Source organism: Pristiophorus japonicus, chromosome 3, assembly GCF_044704955.1.
Source record: "Pristiophorus japonicus isolate sPriJap1 chromosome 3, sPriJap1.hap1, whole genome shotgun sequence".
In the NCBI taxonomy this organism is placed as follows: domain Eukaryota; kingdom Metazoa; phylum Chordata; class Chondrichthyes; family Pristiophoridae; genus Pristiophorus; species Pristiophorus japonicus.
Window position 1 is genome coordinate 326,168,311 of NC_091979.1, and position 19,595 is coordinate 326,187,905.

The 19,595-nt window shown below is 43.6% G+C and overlaps 8 non-coding genes across 8 annotated transcripts; all 8 read left to right on the top strand.

The window, feature by feature from the left end:
• The first annotated feature begins 835 nt into the window (after positions 1–835).
• On the top strand, positions 836–908 carry trnav-cac (transfer RNA valine (anticodon CAC)). Its single transcript has one exon. It is a non-coding gene; the product is annotated as a tRNA-Val (tRNA).
• A 2,672-nt stretch (positions 909–3,580) lies between these two features.
• On the top strand, positions 3,581–3,653 carry trnav-cac (transfer RNA valine (anticodon CAC)). Its single transcript has one exon. It is a non-coding gene; the product is annotated as a tRNA-Val (tRNA).
• A 2,673-nt stretch (positions 3,654–6,326) lies between these two features.
• On the top strand, positions 6,327–6,399 carry trnav-cac (transfer RNA valine (anticodon CAC)). The gene has a single exon. It is a non-coding gene; the product is annotated as a tRNA-Val (tRNA).
• A 2,674-nt stretch (positions 6,400–9,073) lies between these two features.
• On the top strand, positions 9,074–9,146 carry trnav-aac (transfer RNA valine (anticodon AAC)). Its single transcript has one exon. It is a non-coding gene; the product is annotated as a tRNA-Val (tRNA).
• Positions 9,147–11,820: 2,674 nt separating this feature from the next.
• On the top strand, positions 11,821–11,893 carry trnav-aac (transfer RNA valine (anticodon AAC)). The gene has a single exon. It is a non-coding gene; the product is annotated as a tRNA-Val (tRNA).
• A 2,674-nt stretch (positions 11,894–14,567) lies between these two features.
• Positions 14,568–14,640, top strand: trnav-aac (transfer RNA valine (anticodon AAC)). The gene has a single exon. It is a non-coding gene; the product is annotated as a tRNA-Val (tRNA).
• Positions 14,641–16,177: 1,537 nt separating this feature from the next.
• trnav-cac (transfer RNA valine (anticodon CAC)) lies at positions 16,178–16,250 on the top strand. Its single transcript has one exon. It is a non-coding gene; the product is annotated as a tRNA-Val (tRNA).
• Positions 16,251–18,923: 2,673 nt separating this feature from the next.
• Positions 18,924–18,996, top strand: trnav-aac (transfer RNA valine (anticodon AAC)). The gene has a single exon. It is a non-coding gene; the product is annotated as a tRNA-Val (tRNA).
• The last annotated feature ends 599 nt before the right edge of the window (positions 18,997–19,595 follow it).

Consider the following 19,595-nt stretch of genomic DNA (forward strand, 5'->3'; position numbering starts at 1 on the left):
CTTAATTGAATAACTTATCTGTGCTCTGTACTTTACCTCTGAATCCATAAACCATTTTGGACAGTGTGCTTTAGAAGTCTGCTTCAAAATGTTCCTTGCAGGTAACATGTACATGGGACGTTGGAAACAGTGAGATAGACTGTAGTGCAAGGGACTGGTTATTGTGAAACAGCAAAGAAAATATACATTCTGGAAGAATACCATCGAAAAGAAGTATGACCCTAACAGCCAAAAAGAAGATGAAGTGCTGAGCCCTTTTCAGCAAAAAATTCTTTTCCCAAGCATTTTTCTGACCGAATCTTCACAAAACAAAAATGATGCTTTTAAAGTCATTAAACCCGAATTTTCGTGCACCCAAATCTTCTGAATCAGATGCCTCTCGTTGTTCCGACTGAATCCATGTCCCTTTCAATATTCTGCTGACATGCACACTATTAAATGTGCCACTAACTTATACAATCAAAGGATAAGGGAATGGTTGCAGCCCGTCGAGCCCATGCCAACTCTCAACAAGTCTCACTCCCCTGTCATTTACACACAGCTGTGCAATTTTTTTCTTTCGGATACTTATCCAACTCGTTTTGAAAGATAAGAATGAGTCTGACTCCACCGCCCTTTAGAGCAGTGTATTCCAGATTTTAACCACTTGCTGAGGAATGGCCACTCCTGTTCCTCTGTATAAAGGCAGAGAAACACGGGATCAATTCCTGCCACACTCACAACCTTGCTAAATTTCGCACCGTCATTCTATTCTCGTGACACAAGCTCCATAAGTGTAGTCCAGCTGTTGAGGTTAAAGCTCTGGTTATGTTCCCAACAATGCTGCTGCCACAGCATTTCCGTAGTGTAGTGGTTATCACGTTCGCCTCACACGCGAAAGGTCCCCGGCTCGAAACCGGGCGGAAACATTATGCAAACGTGTTCAATTAATGATTAGCTAAAATTAAATCATTCATATTCGTGGTTCAATATTAACAGAGTGCAGAGTCTCACGATGCTGGTCCATTTGCTGATTTCTCTCTGCAGTTCTGTTCACACTCAAATTCTTCACAGTGTCTCTCACTCCCTCCCGTTTCCATCCCTGACGCTGGAGAAACCATATCTCAAAGCTGCACATTCCGTGCATTCAGGTCAGCTGTGAGCTTTTATTAAAGGATCCTGCCACGCCACCAAGCTTCACAACAGAAAATTAAAGCCACAAACAAACCCATCGACTAATCGCTCTTCCACAGCTCCAGAATGAGTGAGGGCGGGACAAGCCCTAACTTCCGCTCCCACACTCTCCAATCAGCCGCTGCCGGCGGAAAGCAGAGAATGCAGCATCAAACAGCGGTTTACCGCCCTTCACTGGGCTGCAAAATGCCACCGTTCGAGACAACGCTCCCCGTACACCGAACAGCAGCCTCATAAGATGCTTCATCTCAGCTTCCTGAGTTCGAGCCCCAGCTTGCACGAACACTTCTTCACTGGAAACACCATTAATTATCTGATTGCCACGTTTTGCATCATGAAAGTAATCCTAACCGATAATTATATAATCATAGAGGTTTACAGCATGGAAGGAGTCATTTAAGCCCATCGTATCTGCACCGGCCAACAAATGCCCAGTTTTAGGTGTGTCCCCCTGCACCTTATTGCATTTCATGTGCACATCTAAGAACTTGTTAAATGTGGTGAGGGTTTCTGCCTGCACCACACTTTCAGGCAGTGAGTTTGAGACCCCCACAAACATCTGCAAGCAGAATGTTCACTTCAAAACCCCTTTAACCCTTACACTAATTACTTTTAAATTATGCAGCCTGGTTGTTGACCACTCCGCTATGTGAAATAGACCCTTTTAAACAACAATATCTAGGCCCCTCCTATTTTTATACACCTCAATACTGTCGCCCATCAGCCTCCTCTGTTCCAAGGAAAACAAACCCATCCTATCCAATCTGTCCTCATAGCAAAGTTGCTCCACTGCTGGCAACAACTACGTAAAGCTCCTCTGTACCCTCTCCAGCGTATTCACGTCCTTCCTTCAATGCGGTGACTAGAACTGCACGCAGTACTCCAGCTTTGGCCTAACCAGAATTTTATACAGTTCTAGCATAAACCACTTGCTGTTCTGTTCCTTGCTTCTGCCAATAAATGCAACCATTCCATATGACTTCTTAACCAACTTTTCCAACTGGCCAGCTACCTTCGGGGATCTGTGGACAAGCAATCCCAGTTACCTTTATCCTCTACACTTCTCAATGTCATACCAGTTGATGTGTATTCCCTTTCCTTGTTCACCCTCCACAAATGCGCGATCTCTCACATCTCTGGATTAAATTCCATTTGCCACTGCTCTGCCCCCTTATCAGTTGATTGATATCTTCCTGGAGTCTCCAGCTTTCTTCTTCATTATCAACCCACTGCCTATTTTAATAACACCTGAAAACTTCGTAATCATAACACCTATATTCAAGTTTAGATCATTGATAAATACCATAAAAAGCAATGGATCTGGCACTGAAAACTGTGGAACCCCACTGGAAACATCCTTCCAGTCACAAAAACACCCATCAAACATTACCCTTTGCTTACTGCCTCTGAGCCAAATTTGGATCCAATATGCCACTTCGCCCTGAATCACATGGGCATTTACTTAGAAAATGCATAATCATTAAATGTTATCCTGCCTTCATGGGAAAACATCATTAATTGACTGATGATCTTCATTTGCACAACTAAAGAAATGTTAACTGAAGGAGAGTCCTTAATTGAATAACTTATCTGTGCTCTGCACTTTACCTCTGAATCCATAAACGATAATGGACAGTGTGCTTTAGAAGTCTGCTTCAAAATGTTCCTTGCTGGTAACATGTACATGGGACGTTGGAAACAGTGAGATAGACTGTAGTGCAAGGGACTGGTTATTGTGAAACAGCAAAGAAAATATACAGTCTGGAAGAATACCATCGAAAAGAAGTGTGACCCTAACAGCCAAAAAGAAGATGAAGTGCTGAGCCCTTTTCAGCAAAAAATTCTTTTCCCAAACATTTTTCTGACCGAATCTTCACAAAACAAAAATGATGCTTTTAAAGTCATTAAACCCGAATTTTCGTGCACCCAAATCTTCTGAATCAGATGCCTCTCGTTGTGCCGACTGAATCCATGTCCCTTTCAATATTCTGCTGACATGCACACTATTAAATGTGCCACTAACTTATACAATCAAAGAATAAGGGAATGGTTGCAGCCCGTCGAGCCCATGCCAACTCTCAACAAGTCTCACTCCCCTGTCATTTACACACAGCTGTGCAATTTTTTTCATTCGGATATTTATCCAACTCGTTTTGAAAGATAAGAATGAGTGTGACTCCACCGCCCTTTAGAGCAGTGTATTCCAGATTTTAACCACTTGCTGAGGAATGGCCACTCCTGTTCCGATGTATAAAGGCAGAGAAACACGGGATCAATTCCTGCCACACTCACAACCTTGCTAAATTTCGCACCGTCATTCTATTCTCGTGACACAAGCTCCATAAGTGTAGTCCAGCTGTTGAGGTTAAAGCTCTGGTTATGTTCCCAACAATGCTACTGCCACAGCGTTTCCGTAGTGTAGTGGTTATCACGGTCGCCTCACACGCGAAAGGTCCCCGGTTCGAAACCGGGCGGAAACATTATGCAAACGTGTTCAATTAATGATTAGATAAAATTAAATCATTCATATTAGTGGTTCAATATTAACAGAGTGCAGTGTCTCACGATGCTGGTCCATTTGCTGATTTCTCTCTGCCGTTCTGTTCACACTCAAATTCTTCACAGTGTCTCTCACTCCCTCCCGTTTCCAGCCCTGACGCTGGAGAAACCATATCTCAAAGCTGCACATTCCGTGCATTCAGGTCAGCTGTCAGCTTTTATTAAAGGATCCTGCCACGCCACCAAGCTTCACAACAGAAAATTAAAGCCACAAACAAACCCATCGACTAATCGCTCTTCCCCAGCTCCAGAATGAGTGAGGGCGGGACAAGCCCTAACTTCCGCTCCCACACTCTCCAATCAGCCGCTGCCGGCGGAAAGCGGAGAATGCAGCATCAAACAGCGGTTTACCGCCCTTCAGTGGGCTGCAAAATGCCACCGTTCGAGACAACGCTCCCCGTACACCGAACAGCAGCCTCATAAGATGCTTCATCTCAGCTTCCTGAGTTCGAGCCCCAGCTTGCACGAACACTTCTTCACTGGAAACACCATTAATTATCTGGTTGCCACGTTTTGCATCATGAAAGTAATCCTAACCGATAATTATATAATCATAGAGGTTTACAGCATGGAAGGAGTCATTTAAGCCCATCGTATCTGCACCGGCCAACAAATGCCCAGTTTTAGGTGTGTCCCCCTGCAACTTATTGCATTTCATGTGCACATCTAAGAACTTGTTAAATGTGGTGAGGGTTTCTGCCTGCACCACACTTTCAGGCAGTGAGTTTGAGACCCCCACAATCATCTGCATGCAGAATGTTCACTTCAAATCCCCTTTAACCCTTACACTAATTACTTTGAAATTATGCAGCCTGGTTGTTGACCACTCCGCTATGTGAAATAGACCCTTTTAAACAACAATATCTAGGCCCCTCCTATTTTTATACACCTCAATACTGTCGCCCATCAGCCTCCTCTGTTCCAAGGAAAACAAACCCATCCTATCCAATCTGTCCTCATAGCAAAGTTGCTCCACTCCCGGCAACAACTACGTAAATCTCCTCTGTACCCTCTCCAGCGTATTCACGTCCTTCCTTCAATGCGGTGACTAGAACTGCACGCAGTACTCCAGCTGTGGCCTAACAAGAATTTTATACAGTTCTAGCATAACCCACTTGCTGTTCTGTTCCTTGCTTCTGCCAATAAATGCTACCATTCCATATGACTTCTTAACCAACTTTTCCAACTGGCCAGCTACCTTCAGGGATCTGTGGACAAGCAATCCCAGTTTCCTTTGTTCCTCTACACTTCTCAATGTCATACCAGTTGATGTATATTCCCTTTCCTTGTTAGCCCTCCACAAATGCGCTATCACTAACATCTCTGGATTAAATTCAATTTGCCACTGCTCTACCCTCTTATCTGTTGATTGATATCTTCCTGGAGTCTCCAGCTTTCTTCTTCATTATCAACCCACTGCCTATTTTAATAACACCTGAAAACTTCGTAATCATAACACCTATATTCAAGTTTAGATCATTGATAAATACCATAAAAAGCAATGGATCTGGCACTGAAAACTGCAGAACCCCACTGGAATAATCCTTCCAGTCACAAAAACACCCATCAAACATTACCCTTTGCTTACTGCCTCTGAGCCAAATTTGGATCCAATATGCCACTTCGCCCTGAATCACATGGGCATTTACTTAGAAAATGCATAATCATTAAATGTTATCCTGCCTTCATGGGAAAACATCATTAATTGACTGATGATCTTCATTTGCACAACTAAATAAATGTTAACTGAAGGAGAGTCCTTAATTGAATAACTTATCTGTGCTCTGCACTTTACCTCTGAATCCATAAACCATTTTGGACAGTGTGCTTTAGAAGTCTGCTTCAAAATGTTCCTTGCTGGTAACATGTACATGGGACGTTGGAAACAGTGAGATAGACTGTAGTGCAAGGGACTGGTTATTGTGAAACAGCAAAGAAAATATACATTCTGGAAGAATACCATCGAAAAGAAGTGTGACCCTAACAGCCAAAAAGAAGATGAAGTGCTGAGCCCTTTTAAGCAAAAAATTCTTTTCCCAAACATTTCACTGACCGAATCTTCACAAAACAAAAATGATGCTTTTAAAGTCATTAAACCCGAATTTTCGTGCACACAAATCTTCTGAATCAGATGCCTCTCGTTGTGCCGACTGAATCCATGTCCCTTTCGATATTCTGCTGACATGCACACTATTAAATGTGCCACTAACTTATACAATCAAAGAATAAGGGAATGGTTGCAGCCCGTCGAGCCCATGCCAACTCTCAACAAGTCTCACTCCCCTGTCATTTACACACAGCTGTGCAATTTTTTTCGTTCGGATACTTATCCAACTCGTTTTGAAAGATAAGAATGAGTCTGACTCCACCGCCCTTTAGAGCAGTGTATTCCAGATTTTAACCACTTGCTGAGGAATGGCCACTCCTGTTCCTCTGTATAAAGGCAGAGAAACACGGGATCAATTCCTGCCACACTCACAACCTTGCTAAATATAGCACCGTCATTCTATTCTCGTGACACAAGCTCCATCAGTGTAGTCCAGCTGTTGAGGTTAAAGCTCTGGTTATGTTCCCAACAATGCTACTGCCACAGCATTTCCGTAGTGTAGTGGTTATCACGTTCGCCTCACACGCGAAAGGTCCCCGGTTCGAAACCGGGCGGAAACATTATGCAAACGTGTTCAATTAATGATTAGCTAAAATTAAATCATTCATATTCGTGGTTCAATATTAACAGAGTGCAGTGTCTCACGATGCTGGTCCATTTGCTGATTTCTCTCTGCAGTTCTGTTCACACTCAAATTCTTCACAGTGTCTCTCACTCCCTCCCGTTTCCAGCCCTGACGCTGGAGAAACCATATCTCAAAGCTGCACATTCCGTGCATTCAGGTCAGCTGTGAGAGATTATTAAAGGATCCTGCCACGCCACCAAGCTTCACAACAGAAAATTAAAGCCACAAACAAACCCATCGACGAATCGCTCTTCCCCAGCTCCAGAATGAGTGAGGGCGGGACAAGCCCGAACTTCCGCTCCCACACTCTCCAATCAGCCGCTGCCGGCGGAAAGCGGAGAATGCAGCATCAAACAGCGGTTTACCGCCCTTCACTGGGCTGCAAAATGCCACCGTTCGAGACAACGCCCCCCGTACACCGAACAGCAGCCTCATAAGATGCTTCATCTCAGCTTCCTGAGTTCGAGCCCCAGCTTGCACGAACACTTCTTCACTGGAAACACCATTAATTATCTGATTGCCACGTTTTGCATCATGAAAGTAATCCTAACCGATAATTATATAATCATAGAGGTTTACAGCATGGAAGGAGTCATTTAAGCCCATCGTATCTGCACCGGCCAACAAATGCCCAGTTTTAGGTGTGTCCCCCTGCACCTTATTGCATTTCATGTGCACATCTAAGAACTTGTTAAATGTGGTGAGGGTTTCTGCCTGCACCACACTTTCAGGCAGTGAGTTTGAGACCCCCACAAACATCTGCATGCAGAATGTTCACTTCAAATCCCCTTTAACCCTTACACTAATTACTTTTAAATTATGCAGCCTGGTTGTTGACCACTCCGCTATGTGAAATAGACCCTTTTAAACGACAATATCTAGGCGTCTCCTATTTTTATACACCTCAATGCGGTCGCCCTTCAGCCTCCTCTGTTCCAAGGAAAACAAACCCATCCTATCCAATCTGTCCTCATAGCAAAGTTGCTCCACTCCCGGCAACATCTACGTAAATCTCCTCTGTACCCTCTCCAGCGTATTCACGTTCTTCCTTCAATGCGGTGACTAGAACTGCATGCAGTACTCCAGCTGTGGCCTAACCAGAATTTTATACAGTTCTAGCATAACCCACTTGCTGTTCTGTTCCTTGCTTCTGCCAATAAAAGCAACCATTCCATATGACTTCTTAATCAACTTTTCCAACTGGTCAGCTGCCTTCAGGGATCTGTGGACAAGCAATCCCAGTTACCTTTGTTCCTCTACACTTCTCAATGTCATACCAGTTGATGTGTATTCCCTTTCCTTGTTAGCCCTCCACAAATGCGCGATCTCTCACATCTCTGGATTAAATTCCATTTGCCACTGCTCTACCCCCTTATCAGTTGATTGATATCTTCCTGGAGTCTCCAGCTTTCTTCTTCATTATCAACCACACTGCCTATTTTAATAACACCTGAAAACTTCGTAAGCATAACACCTATATTCAAGTTTAGATCATTGATAAATACCATAAAAAGCAATGGATCTGGCACTGAAAACTGTGGAACCCCACTGGAAACATCCTTCCAGTCACAAAAACACCCATCAAACATTACCGTTTGCTTCCTGCCTCTGAGCCAAATTTGGATCCAATTTGCCACTTCGCCCTGAATCACATGGGCTTTTACTTAGAAAATGCATAATCATTAAATGTTATCCTGCCTTTGTGGGAAAACATCATTAATTGACTGATGATGTTCATTTGCACAACTAAAGAAATGTTAACTGAAGGAGAATCCTTAATTGAATAACTTATCTGTGCTCTGCACTTTAGCTCTGAATCCATAAACCATTTTGGACACTGTGCTTTAGAAGTCTGCTTCAAAATGTTCATTGCTGGTAACATGTACATGAGACGTTGGAAACAGTGAGATAGACTGTAGTGCAAGGGACTGGTTATTGTGAAACAGCAAAGAAAATATATATTCTGGAAGAATACCATCGAAAAGAAGTGTGGCCCTAACAGCCAAAAAGAAGATAAAGTGCTGAGCCCTTTTCGGCAAAAAATTATTTTTCAAACATTTCTCTGACCGAATCTTCATAAAAGAAAAATGATGCTTTTAAAGTCATTAAACCCGAATTTTCGTGCACCCGAATCTTCTGAATCAGATGCCTCTCGTTGTGTCGACTGAATCCATGTCCCTTTCAATATTCTGCTGACATGCACACTATTAAATGTGCCACTAACTTATAGAATCAAAGAATAACGGAATGGATGCAGCCCGTCGAGCCCATGCCAACTCTCAACAAGTCTCACTCCCCTGTCATTTACCCACAGCTGTGCAATTTTTTTCATTCGGATACTTATCCAACTCCGTTTTGAAAGATAAGATTGAGTCTGACTCCACCGCCCTTTAGAGAAGTGTATTCCAGATTCTAACCACTTGCTGAGGAATGGCCACTCCTGTTCCTATGTATAAAGGCAGAGAAACACGGGATCAATTCCTGCCACACTCACAACCTTGCTAAATGTAGCACCGTTATTCGATTCTCGTGACACAAGCTCCAGAAGTGTAGTCCAGCTGTTGAGGTTAAAGCTCTGGTTATGTTCCCAACGATGTTATTGCACCAGCGTTTCCGTAGTGTAGTGGTTATCACGTTCGCCTAACACGCGAAAGGTCCCCGGTTCAAAACCGGGCGGAAACATTATGCAAACGTGTTCAATTAATGATAAGATAAAATTAAATCATTCATATTGGTGGTTCAATGTTAACAGAGTGCAGTGTCTCACGATGCTGTTCCATTTGCTGATTTCTCTCTACAGTTCTGTTCACACTCAAATTCTACACAGTGTCTCTCACTCCCTCCCGCTTCCAGCCCTGACGCTGGAGAAACCATATCTCAAAGCTGCACATTCCGTGCATTCAGGTCAGCTGTGAGAGATTATTGAAGGATCCTGCCACGCCACCACGCTTCACAACAGAAAATTAAAGCCACAAACAAACCCATCGACTAATCGCTCTTCCTCAGCTCCAGAGTGAGTGAGGGCGGGACAAGCCCTAACTTCCGCTCCCACACTCTCCAATCAGCCGCTGCCGGCGGAAAGCGGAGAATGCAGCATCAAACAGCGGTTTACCGCCCTTCACTGGGCTGCAAAATGCCACCGTTCCAGACAACGCTCCCCGTGCTCCGAACAGCAGCCTCATAAGATGCTTCATCTCAGCTTCCTGAGTTCGAGCCCCAGCTTGCACGAACACTTCTTCACTGGAAACAGCATTAATTATCTGATTGCCACGTTTTGCATCATGAAAGTAATCCTAACCGATAATTATATAATCATAGAGGTTTACAGCATGGAAGGAGTCATTTACGCACAACGTATCTGCACCGGCCAACAAATGCCCAGTTTTAGGTGTGTCCCCCTGCACCTTATTGCATTTCATGTGCACATCTAAGAACTTGTTAAATGTGGTGAGGGTTTCTGCCTGCACCACACTTTCAGGCAGTGAGTTTGAAACCCCCACAAACATCTGCATGCAGAATGTTCACTTCAAATCCCCTTTAACCCTTACACTAATTACTTTTAAATTATGCAGCCTGGTTGTTGACCACTCCACTATGTGAAATAGACCCTTTTAATCAACAATATCTAGGCCTTTCCTATTTTTATACACCTCAATGCGGTCGCCCATCAGCCTCCTCTGTTCCAAGGAAAACAAACCCATCCTATCCAATCTGTCCTCATAGCAATGTTGCTCCACTCCCGGCAACATCTACGTAAATCTCCTCTGTACCCTCTCCAGCGTATTCACGTTCTTCCTTCAATGCGGTGACCAGAACTGCACGCAGTACTCCAGCTGTGGCCTAACCAGAATTTTATACAGTTCTAGCACAACCCACTTGCTGCTCTGTTCCTTGCTTCTGCCAATAAATGCAATCATTCCATATGACTTCTTAATCAACTTTTCCAACTGGTCAGCTACTTTCAGGGATCTGTGGACAAGCAATCCCAGTTACCTTTGTTCCTCTACACTTCTCAATGTCATACCAGTTGATGTGTATTCCCTTTCGTTGTTAGCCCTCCACAAATGCGCGATCTCTCACATCTCTGGATTAAATTCAATTTGCCACTGCACTACCCCCTTATCAGTTGATTGATATCTTCCTGGAGTCTCCAGCTTTCTTCTTCATTATCAACCACACTGCCTATTTTAATAACACCTGAAAACTTCGTAATCATAACACCTATATTCAAGTTTAGATCATTGATAAATACCATAAGAAGCAATGGATCTGGCACTGAAAACTGTGGAACCCCACTGGAAACATCCTTCCAGTCACAAAAACACCCATCAAACATTACCCTTTGCTTCCTGCCTCTGAGCCAAATTTGGATCCAATTTGCCACTTCGCCTTGAATCACATGGGCTTTTACTTAGAAAATGCATAATCATTAAATGTTATCCTGCCTTCATGGGAAAACATCATTAATTGACTTATGATCTTCATTTGCACAACTAAAGAAATGTTAACTGAAGGAGAATCCTTAATTGAATAACTTATCTGTGCTCTGCACTTTACCTCTGAATCCATAAACCATTTTGGACACTGTGCTTTAGAAGTCTGCTTCAAAATGTTCATTGCTGGTAACATGTATATGAGACGTTGGAAACAGTGAGATAGACTGCAGTGCAAGGGACTGGTTATTGTGAAACAGCAAAGAAAATATACATTCTGGAAGAATACCATCGAAAAGAAGTGTGGCCCTAACAGCCAAAAAGAAGATGAAGTGCTGAGCCCTTTTCAGCAAAAAATTCTTTTTCAAACATTTCTCTGACCGAATCTTCACAAAAGAAAAATGATGCCTTTAAAGTCATTAAACCCGAATTTTCATGCACCGGAATCTTCTGAATCAGATGCCTCTCGTTGTGCCGACTGAATCCATGTCCCTTTCAATATTCTGCTGACATGCACACTATTAAATGTGTCACTAACTTATAGAATCAAAGCATGAGGGAATGGATGCAGCCCGTCGAGCCCATGCCAACTCTCAACAAGTCTCACTCCCCTGTCATTTACCCACAGCTGTGCAATTTTTTTCATTCGGATACTTATCCAACTCCGTTTTGAAAGATAAGATTGAGTCTGACTCCACCGCCCTTTAGAGAAGTGTATTCCAGATTCTAACCACTTGCTGAGGAATGGCCACTCCTGTTCCTATGTATAAAGGCAGATAAACACGGGATCAATTCCTGCCACACTCACAACCTTGCTAAATATAGCACCGTCATTCTGTTCTCGTGACACAAGCTCCAGAAGTGTCGTCCAGCTGTTGAGGTTAAAGCTCTGGTTATGTTCCCAACAATGTTACTGCCACAGCGTTTCCGTAGTGTAGTGGTTATCACGTTCGCCTAACACGCGAAAGGTCCCCGGTTCGAAACCGGGCGGAAACGTTATGCAAACGTGTTCAATTCATGATAAGATAAAATTAAATCATTCATATTAGTGGTTCAATGTTAACAGAGTGCAGTGTCTCACGATGCTGTTCCATTTGCTGATTTCTCTCTGCAGTTCTGTTCACACTCAAATTCTACACAGTGTCTCTCACTCCCTCCCGTTTCCAGCCCTGACGCTGGAGAAACCATATCTCAAAGCTGCACATTCCGTGCATTCAGGTCAGCTGTGAGAGATTATTAAAGGATCCAGCCACGCCACCACGCTTCACAACAGAAAATTAAAGCCACAAACAAACCCATCGACTAATCGCTCTTCCCCAGCTCCAGAGTGAGTGAGGGCGGAACAAGCCCTAACTTCCGCTCCCACACTCTCCAATCAGCCGCTGCCGGCGGAAAGCGGAGAATGCAGCATCAAACAGCGGTTTACCGCCCTTCACTGGGCTTCAAAATGCCACCGTTCGAGACAACGCTCCACCTGCTCCGAACAACAGCCTCACAAGATGCTTGATCTCAGCTTCCTGAGTTCGAGCCCCAGCTTGCACGAACACTTCTTCACTGGAAACACCATTAATTATCTGATTGCCACGTTTTGCATCATGAAAGTAATCCTAACCGATAATTATATAATCATAGAGGTTTACAGCATGGAAGGAGTCATTTAAGCCCATCGTATCTGCACCGGCCAACAAATGCCCAGTTTTAGGTGTGTACCCCTGCACCTTATTGCATTTCATGTGCACATCTAAGAACTGGTTAAATGTGGTGAGGGTTTCTGCCTGCACCACACTTTCAGGCAGTGAGTTTGAGACCCCCACAAACATCTGCATGCAGAATGTTCACTTCAAATCCCCTTTAACCCTTACACTAATTACTTTTAAATTATACAGCCTGGTTGTTGACCACTCCACTATGTGAAATAGACCCTTTTAATCAACAATATCTAGGCCCCTCCTATTTTTATACACCTCAATGCTGTCGCCCATCAGCCTCCTCTGTTCCAAGGAAAACAAACCCATCCTATTCAATCTGTCCTCATAGCAAAGTTGCTCCACTCCCGGCAACATCTACGTAAATCTCCTCTGTACCCTCTCCAGCGTATGCACGTTCTTCCTTCAATGCGGTGACCAGAACTGCACGCAGAACTCCAGCTGTGGCCTAACCAGAATTTAATACAGTTCTAGCATAACCCACTTGCTGTTCTGTTCCTTGCTTCTGCCAATAAATGCAACCATTCCATATGAATTCTTAATCAACTTTTCCAACTGGTCAGCTACCTTCAGGGATCTGTGGACAAGCAATCCCAGTTACCTTTTTTCCTCTACACTTCTCAATGTCATACCAGTTGATGTGTATTCCCTTTCCTTGTTAGCCCTCCACAAATGCGCGATCTCTCACATCTCTGGATTAAATTCAGTTTGCCACTGCTCTACCCCCTTATCAGTTGATTGATATCTTCCTGGAGTCTCCAGCTTTCTTCTTCATTATCAACCACACTGCCTATTTTAATAACACCTGAAAACTTCGTAATCATAACACCTATATTCAAGTTTAGATCATTGATAAATATCATAAAAAGCAATGGATCTGGCACTGAAAACTGTGGAACCACACTGGAAACATCCTTCCAGTCACAAAAACACCCATCAAACATTACCTTTTGCTTCCTGCCTCTGAGCCAAATTTGGATCCAATTTGCCACTTCGCCCTGAATCACATGGGCTTTTACTTAGAAAATGCATAATCATTAAATGTTATCCTGCCTTCATGGGAAAACATCATTAATTGACTGATGATCTTCATTTGCACAACTAAAGAAATGTTAACTGAAGGAGAATCCTTAATTGAATAACTTATCTGTGCTCTGCACTTTACCTCTGAATCCATAAACCATTTTGGACACTGTGCTTTAGAAGTCTGCTTCAAAATGTTCATTGCTGGTAACATGTATACGAGACGTTGGAAACAGTGAGATAGACTGCAGTGCAAGGGACTGGTTATTGTGAAACAGCAAAGAAAATATACATTCTGGAAGAATACCATCGAAAAGAAGTGTGGCCCTAACAGCCAAAAAGAAGATGAAGTGCTGAGCCCTTTTCAGCAAAAAATTCTTTTTCAAACATTTCTCTGACCGAATCTTCACAAAACAAAAATGATGCTTTTAAAGTCATTAAACCCGAATTTTCGTGCACCCGAATCTTCTGAATCAGATGCCTCTCGTTGTGCCGACTGAATCCATGTCCCTTTCAATATTCTGCTGACATGCACACTATTAAATGTGCCACTAACTTATAGAATCAAAGAATAAGGGAATGGATGCAGCCCGTCGAGCCCATGCCAACTCTCAACAAATCTCACGCCCCTGTCATTTACACACAGCTGTGCAATTTTTTTCATTTGGATACTTATCCAACTCCGTTTTGAAAGATAAGATTGAGTCTGACTCCACCGCCCTTTAGAGAAGTGTATTCCAGATTCTAACCACTTGCTGAGGAATGGCCACACCTGTTCCTATGTATAAAGGCAGAGAAACACGGGATCAATTCCTGCCACACTCACAACCTTGCCAAATGTAGCACCGTTGTTCGATTCTCGTGACACAAGCTCCAGAAGTGTAGTCCAGCTGTTGAGGTTAAAGCTCTGGTTATGTTCCCAACAATGTTAATGCAACAGCGTTTCCGTAGTGTAGTGGTTATCATGTTCGCCTAACACGCGAAAGGTCCCCGGTTCGAAACCGGGCGGAAACATTATGCAAACGTGTTCAATTAATGATCAGATAAAATTAAATCATTCACATTCGTGGTTCAATATTAACAGAGTGCAGTGTCTCACGATGCTGTTCCATTTGCTGATTTCTCTCTACAGTTCTGTTCACACTCAAATTCTACACAGTGTCTCTCACTCCCTCCCGTTTCCAGCCCTGATGCTGGAGAAACCATATCTCAAAGCTGCACATTCCGTGCATTCAGGTCAGCTGTGAGAGATTATTAAAGGATGCTGCCACGCCACCACGCTTCACAGCAGAAAATTAAAGCCACAAACAAACCCATCAACTAATCGCTCTTCCCCAGCTCCAGAGTGAGTGAGGGCGGGACAAGCCCTAACTTCCGCTCCCACACTCTCCAATCAGCCGCTGCCGGCGGAAAGCGGAGAATGCAGCATCAAACAGCGGTTTACCTCCCTTCACTGGGCTGCAAAATGCCACCGTTCGAGACAACGCTCCCCGTGCTCCGAACAGCAGCCTCATAAGATGCTTCATCTCAGCTTCCTGAGTTCGAGCCCCAGCTTGCATGAACACTTCTTCACTGGAAACACCATTAATTATCTGATTGCCACGTTTTGCATTATGAAAGTAATCCGAACCGATAATTATATAATCATAGAGGTTTACAGCATGGAAGGAGTCATTTAAGCCCATCGTATCTGCACCGGCCAACAAATGCCAAGTTTTAGGTGAGCACCCCTGCACCTTATTGCATTTCATGTGCACGTCTAAGAACTTGTTAAATGTGGTGAGGGTTTCTGCCTGCTTCAAAATGTTCATTGCTGGTAACATGTACATGGGAAGTTGGAAACAGTGAAATAGACTGTAGTGCAAGGGACTGATTATTGTGAAACAGCAAAGAAAATATACATTCTGGAAGAATACCATCCAAAAGAAGTGTGACCCGAACAGCCAAAAAGAAGATGAAGTGCTGAGTCCTTTTCAGCAAAAAATTCTTTTCCCAAACATTTCTCTGACCGAATCTTCACAAAACAAAAATGATGCTTTTAAAGTCATTAAACCCGAATTTTCGTGCAACCGAATCTTCTGAATCAGATGCCTCTCGTTGTGCCTACTGAATCCATGTCCCTTTCAATATTCTGCTGACATGCACACTATTAAATGTGCCACTAACGTATACAATCAAAGAATAACGGAATGGTTGCAGCCCGTCGAGCCCATGCCAACTCTCAACAAGTCTCACTCCCCTGTCATTTACCCACAGCTGTGCAATTTTTTGCATTCGGATACTTATCCAACTCCGTTTTAAAAGATAAGATTGAGTCTGACTCCACCGCCCTTTAGAGCAGTGTATTCCAGATTCTAACCACTTGCTGAGGAATGGCCACTCCTGTTCCTGTGTATAAAGGCAGAGAAACACGTGATCAATTCCTGCCACACTCACAACCTTGCTAAATATCGCACCGTTATTCTATTCTCGTGACACAAACTCCAGAAGTGTAGTCCAGCTGTTGAGGTTAAAGCTCTGGTTATGTTCCCAACAATGTTACTGCCGCAGCGTTTCCGTAGTGTAGTGGTTATCACGTTCGCCTCACACGCGAAAGGTCCCCGGTTCGAAACCGGGTGGAAACATTATGCAAAAGTGTTCAATTCATGATTCGATAAAATTAAATCATTCATATTGGTGGTTCAATATTAACAGAGTGCAGTGTCTCACGATGCTGTTCCATTTGATGATTTCTCTCCACAGTTCTGTTCACACTCAAATTCTACACAGTGTCTCTCACTCCCTCCCGTTTCCAGCCCTGACGCTGGAGAAACCATATCTCAAAGCTGCACATTCCGTGCATTCAGGTCAGCTGTGAGAGATTATTAAAGGATCCTGCCACGCCACCACGCTTCACAACAGAAAATTAAAGCCACAAACAAACCCATCGACTAATCGCTCTTCCTCAGCTCCAGAGTGAGTGAGGGCGGGACAAGCCCTAACTTCCGCTCCCACACTCTCCAATCAGCCGCTGCCGGCGGAAAGCGGAGAATGCAGCATCAAACAGCGGTTTACCGCACTTCACTGGGCTGCAAAATGCCACCGTTCCATACAACGCTCCCCGTGCTCCGAACAGCAGCCTCATAAGATGCTTCATCTCAGCTTCATGAGTTCGAGCCCCAGCTTGCACGAACACTTCTTCACTGGAAACAGCATTAATTATCTGATTGCCACGTTTTGCATCATGAAAGTAATCCTAACCGATAATTATATAATCATAGAGGTTTACAGCATGGAAGGAGTCATTTACGCCCATCGTATCTGCACCGGCCAACAAATGCCCAGTTTTAGGTGTGTTCCCCTGCACCTTATTGCATTTCATGTGCACATCTAAGAACTGGTTAAATGTGGTGAGGGTTTCTGCCTGCACCACACTTTCAGGCAGTGAGTTTGAGACCCCCACAAACATCTGCATGCAGAATGTTCACTTCAAATCCCCTTTAACCCTTACACTAATTACTTTTAAATTATGCAGCCTGGTTGTTGACCACTCCACTATGTGAAATAGACCCTTTTAATCAACAAAATCTAGGCCTCTCCTATTTTTATACACCTCAATGCGGTCGCCCATCAGCCTCCTCTTTCCAAGGAAAACAAACCCATCCTATCCAATCTGTCCTCATAGCAAAGTTGCTCCACTCCCGGCAACATCTACGTAAATCTCCTCTGTACCCTCTCCAGCGTATTCACGTTCTTCCTTCAATGCGGTGACCAGAACTGCACGCAGTACTCCAGCTGTGGCCTAACCAGAATTTTATACAGTTCTAGCACAACCCACTTGCTGTTCTGTTCCTTGCTTCTGCCAATAAATGCAACCATTCCATATGACTTCTTAATCAACTTTTCCAACTGGTCAGCTGCCTTCAGGGATCTCTGGACAAGCAATCCCAGTTCCCTTTGTTCCTCTACACTTCTCAATGTCATACCAGTTGATGTGTATTCCCTTTCCTTGTTAGCCCTCCACAAATGCGCGATCTCTCACATCTCTGGATTAAATTCAATTTGCCACTGCTCTACCCCCTTATCAGTTGATTGATATCTTCCTGGAGTCTCCAGCTTTCTTCTTCATTATCAACCACACTGCCTATTTTAATAACACCTGAAAACTTCGTAATCATAACACCTATAATCAAGTTTAGATCATTGATAACTACCAAAAAAAGCAATGGATCTGGCACTGAAAACTGTGGAACCCCACTGGAAACATCCTTCCAGTCACAAAAACACCCATCAAACATTACCTTTTGCTTCCTGCCTCTGAGCCAAATTTGGATCCAATTTGCCACTTCGCCCTGAATCACATGGGCTTTTACTTAGAAAATGCATAATCATTAAATGTTATCCTGCCTTCATGGGAAAACATCATTAATTGACTGATGATCTTCATTTGCACAACTAAAGAAATGTTAACTGAAGGAGAATCCTTAATTGAATAACTTATCTGTGCTCTGCACTTTACCTCTGAATCCATAAACCATTTTGGACACTGTGCTTTAGAAGTCTGCTTCAAAATGTTCATTGCTGGTAACATGTATACGAGACGTTGGAAACAGTGAGATAGACTGCAGTGCAAGGGACTGGTTATTGTGAAACAGCAAAGAAAATATACATTCTGGAAGAATACCATCGAAAAGAAGTGTGGCCCTAACAGCCAAAAAGAAGATGAAGTGCTGAGCCCTTTTCAGCAAAAAATTATTTTTCAAACATTTCTCTGACCGAATCTTCACAAAAGAAAAATGATGCTTTTAAAGTCATTAAACCCGAATTTTCATGCACCGGAATCTTCTGAATCAGATGCCTCTCGTTGTGCCGACTGAATCCATGTCCCTTTCAATATTCTGCTGACATGCACACTATTAAATGTGCCACTAACTTATAGAATCAAAGCATAAGGGAATGGATGCAGCCCGTCGAGCCCATGCCAACTCTCAACAAGTCTCACTCCCCTGTCTTTTACCCACAGCTGTGCAATTTTTTTCATTCGGATACTTATCCAACTCCGTTTTGAAAGATAAGATTGAGTCTGACTCCACCGCCCTTTAGAGAAGTGTATTCCAGATTCTAACCACTTGCTGAGGAATGGCCACTCCTGTTCCTATGTATAAAGGCAGAGAAACACGGGATCAATTCCTGCCACACTCACAACCTTGCTAAATATAGCACCGTCATTCTATTCTCGTGACACATGCTCCAGAAGTGTCGTCCAGCTGTTGAGGTTAAAGCTCTGGTTATGTTCCCAACAATCTTAATGCCACAGCGTTTCCGTAGTGTAGTGGTTATCACGTTCGCCTAACACGCGAAAAGTCCCCGGTTCGAAACCGGGCGGAAACATTATGCAAACGTGTTCAATTAATGAGAAGATAAAATTAAATCATTCATATTAGTTGTTCAATGTTAACAGAGTGCAGTGTCTCACGATGCTGTTCCATTTGCTGATTTCTCTCTACAGTTCTGTTCACACTCAAATTCTACACAGTGTCTCTCACTCCCTCCCGTTTCCAGTCCTGACGCTGGAGAAACCATATCTCAAAGCTGCACATTCCGTGCATTCAGGTCAGCTGTGAGAGATTATTAAAGGATCCTGCCACGCCACCACGCTTCACAACAGAAAATTAAAGCCACAAACAAACCCATCGACTAATCGCTCTTCCTCAGCTCCAGAGTGAGTGAGGGCGGGACAAGCCCTAACTTCCGCTCCCACACTCTCCAATCAGCCGCTGCCGGCGGAAAGCGGAGAATGCAGCATCAAACAGCGGTTTACCGCCCTTCACTGGGCTGCAAAATGCCACCGTTCCAGACAACGCTCCCCGTGCTCCGAACAGCAGCCTCATAAGATGCTTCATCTCAGCTTCCTGAGTTCGAGCCCCAGCTTGCACGAACACTTCTTCACTGGAAACAGCATTAATTATCTGATTGCCACGTTTTACATC